We start from the raw sequence: 14,857 nt of genomic DNA, 5'->3' as shown, positions 1-14,857 counted from the left end.
AAGGCAAAGGAAGGCGCTTAGCATCCGGCTTGTGCGCAAAGCTTTCAGACTGCCAGAGGACCGCAGCTGTGGTAAGCCCGTTTGCTCATTTGACGTTAGATGTCGCCAGCAAGAACTTCACCCGCATCTGGTTTATGCTGCTACCTGTTGTTAGGCGACAACAAGGACACATGTAGCGATATGCTTTTTCCTGACTCATTTTCCTAGGCCACGCTCTTCTGTGGCTCTTTAGTGCTTGCCAAACTCCTATGTTCATGCTGCTGCTTCCATCTGACAAGGAGCACAACCTTCTGACAGCAGCTTTCAACTTGTCTAAGAAAGAGCTTGGCCATTTAGATGTGATGCAAATCTGTGTGTGTCTACGGTGCAGGTGAAAGCTCCTGACAAAGGTGTTCTCCAGGTTCAGTTTCTATATGCCAGACACATTGGAAATGTTTTCCTCTGGCATTCGCACCAAGAGTCTCAGTTTGATTAACTCAGGAGCTCTGAGAATGGAATGGCAAGATGTGTTCCGCTTACGTCATAAACTGCTCCAGAGCGCTTAGCAACGGGCACAACGAAACGTGTGTGCGGGATAGTGACCATTCCCGCCTAGTGCTGGCAATGCACGAGCACTGCCAAAAGGCAAAGGAAGGCGCTTAGCATGCGGCTTGTGCGCAAAGCTTTCAGACTGCCAGAGGACCGCAGCTGTGGTAAGCCCGTTTGCTCATTTGACGTTAGATGTCGCCAGCAAGAACTTCACCCGCATCTGGTTTATGCTGCTACCTGTTGTTAGGCGACAACAAGGACACATGTAGCGATATGCTTTTTCCTGACTCATTTTCCTAGGCCACGCTCTTCTGTGGCTCTTTAGTTCTTGTCAAACTCCTATGTTCATGCTGCTGCTTCCATCTGACAAGGAGCACAGCCTTCTGACAGCAGCTTTCAACTTGTCTAAGAAAGAGCTTGGCCATTTAGATGTGATGCAAATCTGTGTGTGTCTACGGTGCAGGTGAAAGCTCCTGACAAAGGTGTTCTCCAGGTTCAGTTTCTATATGCCAGACACATTGGAAATGTTTTCATCTGGCATTCGCACCAAGAGTCGCAGATTACGTAACTCAGGAGCTCTGAGAATGGAATGGCAAGAGGTGTTCCGCTTACATCATAAACAGTGCTCCAGAGCGCTTAGCAACGGGCACAACGACACGTGTGTGCGGGATAGTGACCATTCCCGCCTAGTGCTGGCAATGCACGAGCACTGCCAAAAGGCAAAGGAAGGCGCTTAGCATCCGGCTTGTGCGCAAAGCTTTCAGACTGCCAGAGGACCGCAGCTGTGGTAAGCCCGTTTGCTCATTTGACGTTAGATGTCGCCAGCAAGAACTTCACCCGCATCTGGTTTATGCTGCTACCTGTTGTTAGGCGACAACAAGGACACATGTAGCGATATGCTTTTTCCTGACTCATTTTCCTAGGCCACGCTCTTCTGTGGCTCTTTAGTGCTTGCCAAACTCCTATGTTCATGCTGCTGCTTCCATCTGACAAGGAGCACAGCCTTCTGACAGCAGCTTTCAACTTGTCTAAGAAAGAGCTTGGCCATTTAGATGTGATGCAAATCTGTGTGTGTCTACGGTGCAGGTGAAAGCTCCTGACAAAGGTGTTCTCCAGGTTCAGTTTCTCCCTGCCAGACACATTGGAAATGTTTTCCTCTATCATTCGCACCAAGAGTCGCAGATTACTTAACTCAGGAGCTCTGAGAATGGAACGGCAAGAGGTGTTCCTCTTACGTCATAAACAGTGCTCCAGAGCGCTTAGCAACGGGCACAACGAAACGTGTGTGCGGGATAGTGACCATTCCCGCCTAGTGCTGGCAATGCACGAGCACTGCCAAAAGGCAAAGGAAGGCGCTTAGCATGCGGCTTGTGCGCAAAGCTTTCAGACTGCCAGAGGACCGCAGCTGTGGTAAGCCCGTTTGCTCATTTGACGTTAGATGTCGCCAGCAAGAACTTCACCCGCATCTGGTTTATGCTGCTACCTGTTGTTAAGCGACAACAAGGACACATGTAGCGATATGCTTTTTCCTGCCTCATTTTCCTAGGCCACGCTCTTCTGTGGCTCTTTAGTGCTTGCCAAACTCCTATGTTCATGCTGCTGCTTCCATCTGACAAGGAGCACAGCCTTCTGACAGCAGCTTTCAACTTGTCTAAGAAAGAGCTTGGCCATTTAGATGTGATGCAAATCTGTGTGTGTCTACGGTGCAGGTGAAAGCTCCTGACAAAGGTGTTCTCCAGGTTCAGTTTCTACATGCCAGACACATTGGAAATGTTTTCCTCTATCATTCGCACCAAGAATCGCAGATTACTTAACTGAGGAGCTCTGAGAATGGAACGGCAAGAGGTGTTCCGCTTACGTCATAAACAGTGCTCCAGAGCGCTTAGCAACGGGCACAACGAAACGTGTGTGCGGGATAGTGACCATTCCCGCCTAGTGCTGGCAATGCACGAGCACTGCCAAAAGGCAAAGGAAGGCGCTTAGCATCCGGCTTGTGCGCAAAGCTTTCAGACTGCCAGAGGACCGTAGCTGTGGTAAGCCCGCTTGCTCATTTGACGTTAGATGTCGCCAGCAAGAACTTCACCCGCATCTGGTTTATGCTGCTACCTGTTGTTAGGCGACAACAAGGACACATGTAGCGATATGCTTTTTCCTGACTCATTTTCCTAGGCCACGCTCTTCTGTGGCTCTTTAGTGCTTGCCAAACTCCTATGTTCATGCTGCTGCTTCCATCTGACAAGGAGCACAACCTTCTGACAGCAGCTTTCAACTTGTCTAAGAAAGAGCTTGGCCATTTAGATGTGATGCAAATCTGTGTGTGTCTACGGTGCAGGTGAAAGCTCCTGACAAAGGTGTTCTCCAGGTTCAGTTTCTATATGCCAGACACATTGGAAATGTTTTCCTCTATCATTCGCACCAAGAGTCGCAGATTACTTAACTCAGGAGCTCTGAGAATGGAACGGCAAGAGGTGTTCCGCTTACGTCATAAACAGTGCTCCAGAGCGCTTAGCAACGGGCACAACGACACGTGTGTGCGGGATAGTGACCATTCCCGCCTAGTGCTGGCAATGCACGAGCACTGCCAAAAGGCAAAGGAAGGCGCTTAGCATCCGGCTTGTGCGCAAAGCTTTCAGACTGCCAGAGGACCGCAGCTGTGGTAAGCCCGTTTGCTCATTTGACGTTAGATGTCGCCAGCAAGAACTTCACCCGCATCTGGTTTATGCTGCTACCTGTTGTTAGGCGACAACAAGGACACATGTAGCGATATGCTTTTTCCTGACTCATTTTCCTAGGCCACGCTCTTCTGTGGCTCTTTAGTGCTTGCCAAACTCCTATGTTCATGCTGCTGCTTCCATCTGACAAGGAGCACAACCTTCTGACAGCAGCTTTCAACTTGTCTAAGAAAGAGCTTGGCCATTTAGATGTGATGCAAATCTGTGTGTGTCTACGGTGCAGGTGAAAGCTCCTGACAAAGGTGTTCTCCAGGTTCAGTTTCTATATGCCAGACACATTGGAAATGTTTTCCTCTGGCATTCGCACCAAGAGTCTCAGTTTGATTAACTCAGGAGCTCTGAGAATGGAATGGCAAGATGTGTTCCGCTTACGTCATAAACTGCTCCAGAGCGCTTAGCAACGGGCACAACGAAACGTGTGTGCGGGATAGTGACCATTCCCGCCTAGTGCTGGCAATGCACGAGCACTGCCAAAAGGCAAAGGAAGGCGCTTAGCATGCGGCTTGTGCGCAAAGCTTTCAGACTGCCAGAGGACCGCAGCTGTGGTAAGCCCGTTTGCTCATTTGACGTTAGATGTCGCCAGCAAGAACTTCACCCGCATCTGGTTTATGCTGCTACCTGTTGTTAGGCGACAACAAGGACACATGTAGCGATATGCTTTTTCCTGACTCATTTTCCTAGGCCACGCTCTTCTGTGGCTCTTTAGTTCTTGTCAAACTCCTATGTTCATGCTGCTGCTTCCATCTGACAAGGAGCACAGCCTTCTGACAGCAGCTTTCAACTTGTCTAAGAAAGAGCTTGGCCATTTAGATGTGATGCAAATCTGTGTGTGTCTACGGTGCAGGTGAAAGCTCCTGACAAAGGTGTTCTCCAGGTTCAGTTTCTATATGCCAGACACATTGGAAATGTTTTCATCTGGCATTCGCACCAAGAGTCGAAGATTACGTAACTCAGGAGCTCTGAGAATGGAATGGCAAGAGGTGTTCCGCTTACATCATAAACAGTGCTCCAGAGCGCTTAGCAACGGGCACAACGACACGTGTGTGCGGGATAGTGACCATTCCCGCCTAGTGCTGGCAATGCACGAGCACTGCCAAAAGGCAAAGGAAGGCGCTTAGCATGCGGCTTGTGCGCAAAGCTTTCAGACTGCCAGAGGACCGCAGCTGTGGTAAGCCCGTTTGCTCATTTGACGTTAGATGTCGCCAGCAAGAACTTCACCCGCATCTGGTTTATGCTGCTACCTGTTGTTAGGCGACAACAAGGACACATGTAGCGATATGCTTTTTCCTGACTCATTTTCCTAGGCCACGCTCTTCTGTGGCTCTTTAGTGCTTGCCAAACTCCTATGTTCATGCTGCTGCTTCCATCTGACAAGGAGCACAGCCTTCTGACAGCAGCTTTCAACTTGTCTAAGAAAGAGCTTGGCCATTTAGATGTGATGCAAATCTGTGTGTGTCTACGGTGCAGGTGAAAGCTCCTGACAAAGGTGTTCTCCAGGTTCAGTTTCTACATGCCAGACACATTGGAAATGTTTTCCTCTATCATTCGCACCAAGAATCGCAGATTACTTAACTGAGGAGCTCTGAGAATGGAATGGCAAGATGTGTTCCGCTTACGTCATAAACAGTGCTCCAGAGCGCTTAGCAACGGGCACAACGACACGTGTGTGCGGGATAGTGACCATTCCCGCCTAGTGCTGGCAATGCACGAGCACTGCCAAAAGGCAAAGGAAGGCGCTTAGCATCCGGCTTGTGCGCAAAGCTTTCAGACTGCCAGAGGACCGCAGCTGTGGTAAGCCCGTTTGCTCATTTGACGTTAGATGTCGCCAGCAAGAACTTCACCCGCATCTGGTTTATGCTGCTACCTGTTGTTAGGCGACAACAAGGACACATGTAGCGATATGCTTTTTCCTGACTCATTTTCCTAGGCCACGCTCTTCTGTGGCTCTTTAGTGCTTGCCAAACTCCTATGTTCATGCTGCTGCTTCCATCTGACAAGGAGCACAACCTTCTGACAGCAGCTTTCAACTTGTCTAAGAAAGAGCTTGGCCATTTAGATGTGATGCAAATCTGTGTGTGTCTACGGTGCAGGTGAAAGCTCCTGACAAAGGTGTTCTCCAGGTTCAGTTTCTATATGCCAGACACATTGGAAATGTTTTCCTCTGGCATTCGCACCAAGAGTCTCAGTTTGATTAACTCAGGAGCTCTGAGAATGGAATGGCAAGATGTGTTCCGCTTACGTCATAAACTGCTCCAGAGCGCTTAGCAACGGGCACAACGAAACGTGTGTGCGGGATAGTGACCATTCCCGCCTAGTGCTGGCAATGCACGAGCACTGCCAAAAGGCAAAGGAAGGCGCTTAGCATGCGGCTTGTGCGCAAAGCTTTCAGACTGCCAGAGGACCGCAGCTGTGGTAAGCCCGTTTGCTCATTTGACGTTAGATGTCGCCAGCAAGAACTTCACCCGCATCTGGTTTATGCTGCTACCTGTTGTTAGGCGACAACAAGGACACATGTAGCGATATGCTTTTTCCTGACTCATTTTCCTAGGCCACGCTCTTCTGTGGCTCTTTAGTTCTTGTCAAACTCCTATGTTCATGCTGCTGCTTCCATCTGACAAGGAGCACAGCCTTCTGACAGCAGCTTTCAACTTGTCTAAGAAAGAGCTTGGCCATTTAGATGTGATGCAAATCTGTGTGTGTCTACGGTGCAGGTGAAAGCTCCTGACAAAGGTGTTCTCCAGGTTCAGTTTCTATATGCCAGACACATTGGAAATGTTTTCATCTGGCATTCGCACCAAGAGTCGAAGATTACGTAACTCAGGAGCTCTGAGAATGGAATGGCAAGAGGTGTTCCGCTTACATCATAAACAGTGCTCCAGAGCGCTTAGCAACGGGCACAACGACACGTGTGTGCGGGATAGTGACCATTCCCGCCTAGTGCTGGCAATGCACGAGCACTGCCAAAAGGCAAAGGAAGGCGCTTAGCATGCGGCTTGTGCGCAAAGCTTTCAGACTGCCAGAGGACCGCAGCTGTGGTAAGCCCGTTTGCTCATTTGACGTTAGATGTCGCCAGCAAGAACTTCACCCGCATCTGGTTTATGCTGCTACCTGTTGTTAGGCGACAACAAGGACACATGTAGCGATATGCTTTTTCCTGACTCATTTTCCTAGGCCACGCTCTTCTGTGGCTCTTTAGTGCTTGCCAAACTCCTATGTTCATGCTGCTGCTTCCATCTGACAAGGAGCACAGCCTTCTGACAGCAGCTTTCAACTTGTCTAAGAAAGAGCTTGGCCATTTAGATGTGATGCAAATCTGTGTGTGTCTACGGTGCAGGTGAAAGCTCCTGACAAAGGTGTTCTCCAGGTTCAGTTTCTACATGCCAGACACATTGGAAATGTTTTCCTCTATCATTCGCACCAAGAATCGCAGATTACTTAACTGAGGAGCTCTGAGAATGGAATGGCAAGATGTGTTCCGCTTACGTCATAAACAGTGCTCCAGAGCGCTTAGCAACGGGCACAACGAAACGTGTGTGCGGGATAGTGACCATTCCCGCCTAGTGCTGGCAATGCACGAGCACTGCCAAAAGGCAAAGGAAGGCGCTTAGCATCCGGCTTGTGCGCAAATCTTTCAGACTGCCAGAGGACCGCAGCTGTGGTAAGCCCGTTTGCTCATTTGACGTTAGATGTCGCCAGCAAGAACTTCACCCGCATCTGGTTTATGCTGCTACCTGTTGTTAGGCGACAACAAGGACACATGTAGCGATATGCTTTTTCCTGACTCATTTTCCTAGGCCACGCTCTTCTGTGGCTCTTTAGTTCTTGTCAAACTCCTATGTTCATGCTGCTGCTTCCATCTGACAAGGAGCACAGCCTTCTGACAGCAGCTTTCAACTTGTCTAAGAAAGAGCTTGGCCATTTAGATGTGATGCAAATCTGTGTGTGTCTACGGTGCAGGTGAAAGCTCCTGACAAAGGTGTTCTCCAGGTTCAGTTTCTATATGCCAGACACATTGGAAATGTTTTCCTCTATCATTCGCACCAAGAATCACAGATTACTTAACTGAGGAGCTCTGAGTATGGAACGGCAAGAGGTGTTCCGCTTACGTCATAAACAGTGCTCCAGAGCGCTTAGCAACGGGCACAACGACACGTGTGTGCGGGATAGTGACCATTCCCGCCTAGTGCTGGCAATGCACGAGCACTGCCAAAAGGCAAAGGAAGGCGCTTAGCATCCGGCTTGTGCGCAAAGCTTTCAGACTGCCAGAGGACCGCAGCTGTGGTAAGCCCGTTTGCTCATTTGACGTTAGATGTCGCCAGCAAGAACTTCACCCGCATCTGGTTTATGCTGCTACCTGTTGTTAGGCGACAACAAGGACACATGTAGCGATATGCTATTTCCTGACTCATTTTCCTAGGCCACGCTCTTCTGTGGCTCTTTAGTGCTTGCCAAACTCCTATGTTCATGCTGCTGCTTCCATCTGACAAGGAGCACAACCTTCTGACAGCAGCTTTCAACTTGTCTAAGAAAGAGCTTGGCCATTTAGATGTGATGCAAATCTGTGTGTGTCTACGGTGCAGGTGAAAGCTCCTGACAAAGGTGTTCTCCAGGTTCAGTTTCTATATGCCAGACACATTGGAAATGTTTTCCTCTGGCATTCGCACCAAGAGTCTCAGTTTGATTAACTCAGGAGCTCTGAGAATGGAATGGCAAGATGTGTTCCGCTTACGTCATAAACTGCTCCAGAGCGCTTAGCAACGGGCACAACGAAACGTGTGTGCGGGATAGTGACCATTCCCGCCTAGTGCTGGCAATGCACGAGCACTGCCAAAAGGCAAAGGAAGGCGCTTAGCATCCGGCTTGTGCGCAAAGCTTTCAGACTGCCAGAGGACCGCAGCTGTGGTAAGCCCGTTTGCTCATTTGACGTTAGATGTCGCCAGCAAGAACTTCACCCGCATCTGGTTTATGCTGCTACCTGTTGTTAGGCGACAACAAGGACACATGTAGCGATATGCTTTTTCCTGACTCATTTTCCTAGGCCACGCTCTTCTGTGGCTCTTTAGTTCTTGTCAAACTCCTATGTTCATGCTGCTGCTTCCATCTGACAAGGAGCACAGCCTTCTGACAGCAGCTTTCAACTTGTCTAAGAAAGAGCTTGGCCATTTAGATGTGATGCAAATCTGTGTGTGTCTACGGTGCAGGTGAAAGCTCCTGACAAAGGTGTTCTCCAGGTTCAGTTTCTATATGCCAGACACATTGGAAATGTTTTCATCTGGCATTCGCACCAAGAGTCGCAGATTACGTAACTCAGGAGCTCTGAGAATGGAATGGCAAGAGGTGTTCCGCTTACATCATAAACAGTGCTCCAGAGCGCTTAGCAACGGGCACAACGACACGTGTGTGCGGGATAGTGACCATTCCCGCCTAGTGCTGGCAATGCACGAGCACTGCCAAAAGGCAAAGGAAGGCGCTTAGCATGCGGCTTGTGCGCAAAGCTTTCAGACTGCCAGAGGACCGCAGCTGTGGTAAGCCCGTTTGCTCATTTGACGTTAGATGTCGCCAGCAAGAACTTCACCCGCATCTGGTTTATGCTGCTACCTGTTGTTAGGCGACAACAAGGACACATGTAGCGATATGCTTTTTCCTGACTCATTTTCCTAGGCCACGCTCTTCTGTGGCTCTTTAGTGCTTGCCAAACTCCTATGTTCATGCTGCTGCTTCCATCTGACAAGGAGCACAGCCTTCTGACAGCAGCTTTCAACTTGTCTAAGAAAGAGCTTGGCCATTTAGATGTGATGCAAATCTGTGTGTGTCTACGGTGCAGGTGAAAGCTCCTGACAAAGGTGTTCTCCAGGTTCAGTTTCTCCCTGCCAGACACATTGGAAATGTTTTCCTCTATCATTCGCACCAAGAGTCGCAGATTACTTAACTCAGGAGCTCTGAGAATGGAACGGCAAGAGGTGTTCCTCTTACGTCATAAACAGTGCTCCAGAGCGCTTAGCAACGGGCACAACGAAACGTGTGTGCGGGATAGTGACCATTCCCGCCTAGTGCTGGCAATGCACGAGCACTGCCAAAAGGCAAAGGAAGGCGCTTAGCATCCGGCTTGTGCGCAAAGCTTTCAGACTGCCAGAGGACCGCAGCTGTGGTAAGCCCGTTTGCTCATTTGACGTTAGATGTCGCCAGCAAGAACTTCACCCGCATCTGGTTTATGCTGCTACCTGTTGTTAGGCGACAACAAGGACACATGTAGCGATATGCTTTTTCCTGACTCATTTTCCTAGGCCACGCTCTTCTGTGGCTCTTTAGTGCTTGCCAAACTCCTATGTTCATGCTGCTGCTTCCATCTGACAAGGAGCACAGCCTTCTGACAGCAGCTTTCAACTTGTCTAAGAAAGAGCTTGGCCATTTAGATGTGATGCAAATCTGTGTGTGTCTACGGTGCAGGTGAAAGCTCCTGACAAAGGTGTTCTCCAGGTTCAGTTTCTATATGCCAGACACATTGGAAATGTTTTCCTCTGGCATTCGCACCAAGAGTCTCAGATTACTTAACTGAGGAGCTCTGAGAATGGAATGGCAAGATGTGTTCCGCTTACGTCATAAACAGTGCTCCAGAGCGCTTAGCAACGGGCACAACGAAACGTGTGTGCGGGATAGTGACCATTCCCGCCTAGTGCTGGCAATGCACGAGCACTGCCTAAAGGCAAAGGAAGGCGCTTAGCATCCGGCTTGTGCGCAAAGCTTTCAGACTGCCAGAGGACCGCAGCTGTGGTAAGCCCGTTTGCTCATTTGACGTTAGATGTCGCCAGCAAGAACTTCACCCGCATCTGGTTTATGCTGCTACCTGTTGTTAGGCGACAACAAGGACACATGTAGCGATATGCTTTTTCCTGACTCATTTTCCTAGGCCACGCTCTTCTGTGACTCTTTAGTGCTTGCCAAACTCCTATGTGAGTGCTGCTGCTTCCATCTGACAAGGAGCACAGCCTTCTGACAGCAGCTTTCAACTTGTCTAAGAAAGAGCTTGGCCATTTAGATGTGATGCAAATCTGTGTGTGTCTACGGTGCAGGTGCAAGCTCCTGACAAAGGTGTTCTCCAGGTTCAGTTTCTATATGCCAGACACATTGGAAATGTTTTCCTCTATCATTCGCACCAAGAGTCGCAGATTACTTAACTCAGGAGCTCTGAGAATGGAACGGCAAGAGGTGTTCCTCTTACGTCATAAACAGTGCTCCAGAGCGCTTAGCAACGGGCACAACGACACGTGTGTGCGGGATAGTGACCATTCCCGCCTAGTGCTGGCAATGCACGAGCACTGCCAAAAGGCAAAGGAAGGCGCTTAGCATCCGGCTTGTGCGCAAAGCTTTCAGACTGCCAGAGGACCGCAGCTGTGGTAAGCCCGTTTGCTCATTTGACGTTAGATGTCGCCAGCAAGAACTTCACCCGCATCTGGTTTATGCTGCTACCTGTTGTTAGGCGACAACAAGGACACATGTAGCGATATGCTTTTTCCTGACTCATTTTCCTAGGCCACGCTCTTCTGTGACTCTTTAGTGCTTGCCAAACTCCTATGTTCATGCTGCTGCTTCCATCTGACAAGGAGCACAGCCTTCTGACAGCAGCTTTCAACTTGTCTAAGAAAGAGCTTGGCCATTTAGATGTGATGCAAATCTGTGTGTGTGTAAGGTGCAGGTGAAAGCTCCTGACAAAGGTGTTCTCCAGGTTCAGATTCTCCCTGCCAGACACATTGGAAATATTTTCCTCTATCATTCGCACCAAGAGTCGCAGATTACTTAACTCAGGAGCTCTGAGAATGGAACGGCAAGAGGTGTTCCGCTTACGTCATAAACAGTGCTCCAGAGCGCTTAGCAACGGGCACAACGAAACGTGTGTGCGGGATAGTGACCATTCCCGCCTAGTGCTGGCAATGCACGAGCACTGCCAAAAGGCAAAGGAAGGCGCTTAGCATCCGGCTTGTGCGCAAAGCTTTCAGACTGCCAGAGGACCGCAGCTGTGGTAAGCCCGTTTGCTCATTTGACGTTAGATGTCGCCAGCAAGAACTTCACCCGCATCTGGTTTATGCTGCTACCTGTTGTTAGGCGACAACAAGGACACATGTAGCGATATGCTTTTTCCTGACTCATTTTCCTAGGCCACGCTCTTCTGTGGCTCTTTAGTTCTTGTCAAACTCCTATGTTCGTGCTGCTGCTTCCATCTGACAAGGAGCACAGCCTTCTGACAGCAGCTTTCAACTTGTCTAAGAAAGAGCTTGGCCATTTAGATGTGATGCAAATCTGTGTGTGTCTACGGTGCAGGTGAAAGCTCCTGACAAAGGTGTTCTCCAGGTTCAGTTTCTATATGCCAGACACATTGGAAATGTTTTCCTCTGGCATTCGCACCAAGAGTCGCAGATTACGTAACTCAGGAGCTCTGAGAATGGAATGGCAAGAGGTGTTCCGCTTACGTCATAAACAGTGCTCCAGAGCGCTTAGCAACGGGCACAACGACACGTGTGTGCGGGATAGTGACCATTCCCGCCTAGTGCTGGCAATGCACGAGCACTGCCAAAAGGCAAAGGAAGGCGCTTAGCATCCGGCTTGTGCGCAAAGCTTTCAGACTGCCAGAGGACTGCAGCTGTGGTAAGCCCGTTTGCTCATTTGACGTTAGATGTCGCCAGCAAGAACTTCACCCGCATCTGGTTTATGCTGCTACCTGTTGTTAGGCGACAACAAGAACACATGTAGCGATATGCTTTTTCCTGACTCATTTTCCTAGGCCACGCTCTTCTGTGGCTCTTTAGTGCTTGCCAAACTCCTATGTTCATGCTGCTGCTTCCATCTGACAAGGAGCACAGCCTTCTGACAGGAGCTTTCAACTTGTCTAAGAAAGAGCTTGGCCATTTAGATGTGATGCAAATCTGTGTGTGTCTACGGTGCAGGTGCAAGCTCCTGACAAAGGTGTTCTCCAGGTTCAGTTTCTATATGCCAGACACATTGGAAATGTTTTCCTCTGGCATTCGCACCAAGAGTCTCAGTTTGATTAACTCAGGAGCTCTGAGAATGGAATGGCAAGATGTGTTCCGCTTACGTCATAAACAGTGCTCCAGAGCGCTTAGCAACGGGCACAACGACACGTGTGTGCGGGATAGTGACCATTCCCGCCTAGTGCTGGCAATGCACGAGCACTGCCAAAAGGCAAAGGAAGGCGCTTAGCATCCGGCTTGTGCGCAAAGCTTTCAGACTGCCAGAGGACCGCAGCTGTGGTAAGCCCGTTTGCTCATTTGACGTTAGATGTCGCCAGCAAGAACTTCACCCGCATCTGGTTTATGCTGCTACCTGTTGTTAGGCGACAACAAGGACACATGTAGCGATATGCTTTTTCCTGACTCATTTTCCTAGGCCACGCTCTTCTGTGGCTCTTTAGTGCTTGCCAAACTCCTATGTTCATGCTGCTGCTTCCATCTGACAAGGAGCACAGCCTTCTGACAGCAGCTTTCAACTTGTCTAAGAAAGAGCTTGGCCATTTAGATGTGATGCAAATCTGTGTGTGTCTACGGTGCAGGTGAAAGCTCCTGACAAAGGTGTTCTCCAGGTTCAGTTTCTATATGCCAGACACATTGGAAATGTTTTCCTCTATCATTCGCACCAAGAGTCGCAGATTACTTAACTCAGGAGCTCTGAGAATGGAACGGCAAGAGGTGTTCCTCTTACGTCATAAACAGTGCTCCAGAGCGCTTAGCAACGGGCACAACGAAACGTGTGTGCGGGATAGTGACCATTCCCGCCTAGTGCTGGCAATGCACGAGCACTGCCAAAAGGCAAAGGAAGGCGCTTAGCATCCGGCTTGTGCGCAAAGCTTTCAGACTGCCAGAGGACCGCAGCTGTGGTAAGCCCGTTTGCTCATTTGACGTTAGATGTCGCCAGCAAGAACTTCACCCGCATCTGGTTTATGCTGCTACCTGTTGTTAGGCGACAACAAGAACACATGTAGCGATATGCTTTTTCCTGACTCATTTTCCTAGGCCACCCTCTTCTGTGGCTCTTTAGTTCTTGTCAAACTCCTATGTTCATGCTGCTGCTTCCATCTGACAAGGAGCACAGCCTTCTGACAGCAGCTTTCAACTTGTCTAAGAAAGAGCTTGGCCATTTAGATGTGATGCAAATCTGTGTGTGTCTACGGTGCAGGTGCAAGCTCCTGACAAAGGTGTTCTCCAGGTTCAGTTTCTATATGCCAGACACATTGGAAATGTTTTCCTCTATCATTCGCACCAAGAGTCTCAGTTTGATTAACTCAGGAGCTCTGAGAATGGAATGGCAAGATGTGTTCCGCTTACGTCATAAACAGTGCTCCAGAGCGCTTAGCAACGGGCACAACGACACGTGTGTGCGGGATAGTGACCATTCCCGCCTAGTGCTGGCAATGCACAAGCACTGCCAAAAGGCAAAGGAAGGCGCTTAGCATCCGGCTTGTGCGCAAAGCTTTCAGACTGCCAGAGGACCGCAGCTGTGGTAAGCCCGTTTGCTCATTTGACGTTAGATGTCGCCAGCAAGAACTTCACCCGCATCTGGTTTATGCTGCTACCTGTTGTTAGGCGACAACAAGGACACATGTAGCGATATGCTTTTTCCTGACTCATTTTCCTAGGCCACGCTCTTCTGTGGCTCTTTAGTGCTTGCCAAACTCCTATGTTCATGCTGCTGCTTCCATCTGACAAGGAGCACAGCCTTCTGACAGCAGCTTTCAACTTGTCTAAGAAAGAGCTTGGCCATTTAGATGTGATGCAAATCTGTGTGTGTCTACGGTGCAGGTGAAAGCTCCTGACAAAGGTGTTCTCCAGGTTCAGTTTCTCCCTGCCAGACACATTGGAAATGTTTTCCTCTATCATTCGCACCAAGAGTTGCAGATTACTTAACTCAGGAGCTCTGAGAATGGAACGGCAAGAGGTGTTCCTCTTACGTCATAAACAGTGCTCCAGAGCGCTTAGCAACGGGCACAACGAAACGTGTGTGCGGGATAGTGACCATTCCCGCCTAGTGCTGGCAATGCACGAGCACTGCCAAAAGGCAAAGGAAGGCGCTTAGCATCCGGCTTGTGCGCAAAGCTTTCAGACTGCCAGAGGACCGCAGCTGTGGTAAGCCCGTTTGCTCATTTGACGTTAGATGTCGCCAGCAAGAACTTCACCCGCATCTGGTTTATGCTGCTACCTGTTGTTAGGCGACAACAAGGACACATGTAGCGATATGCTTTTTCCTGACTCATTTTCCTAGGCCACGCTCTTCTGTGGCTCTTTAGTGCTTGCCAAACTCCTATGTGAGTGCTGCTGCTTCCATCTGACAAGGAGCACAGCCTTCTGACAGCAGCTTTCAACTTGTCTAAGAAAGAGCTTGGCCATTTAGATGTGATGCAAATCTGTGTGTGTCTACGGTGCAGGTGAAAGCTCCTGACAAAGGTGTTCTCCAGGTTCAGTTTCTATATGCCAGACACATTGGAAATGTTTTCCTCTATCATTCGCACCAAGAGTTGCAGATTACTTAACTCAGGAGCTCTGAGAATGGAACGGCAAGAGGTGTTCCGCTTACGTCATAAACAGTGCTCC

Source organism: Poecile atricapillus, chromosome 6 (assembly GCF_030490865.1).
Source record: "Poecile atricapillus isolate bPoeAtr1 chromosome 6, bPoeAtr1.hap1, whole genome shotgun sequence".
In the NCBI taxonomy this organism is placed as follows: Eukaryota; Metazoa; Chordata; class Aves; order Passeriformes; family Paridae; genus Poecile; species Poecile atricapillus.
This window is presented reverse-complemented; position numbering follows the sequence as displayed.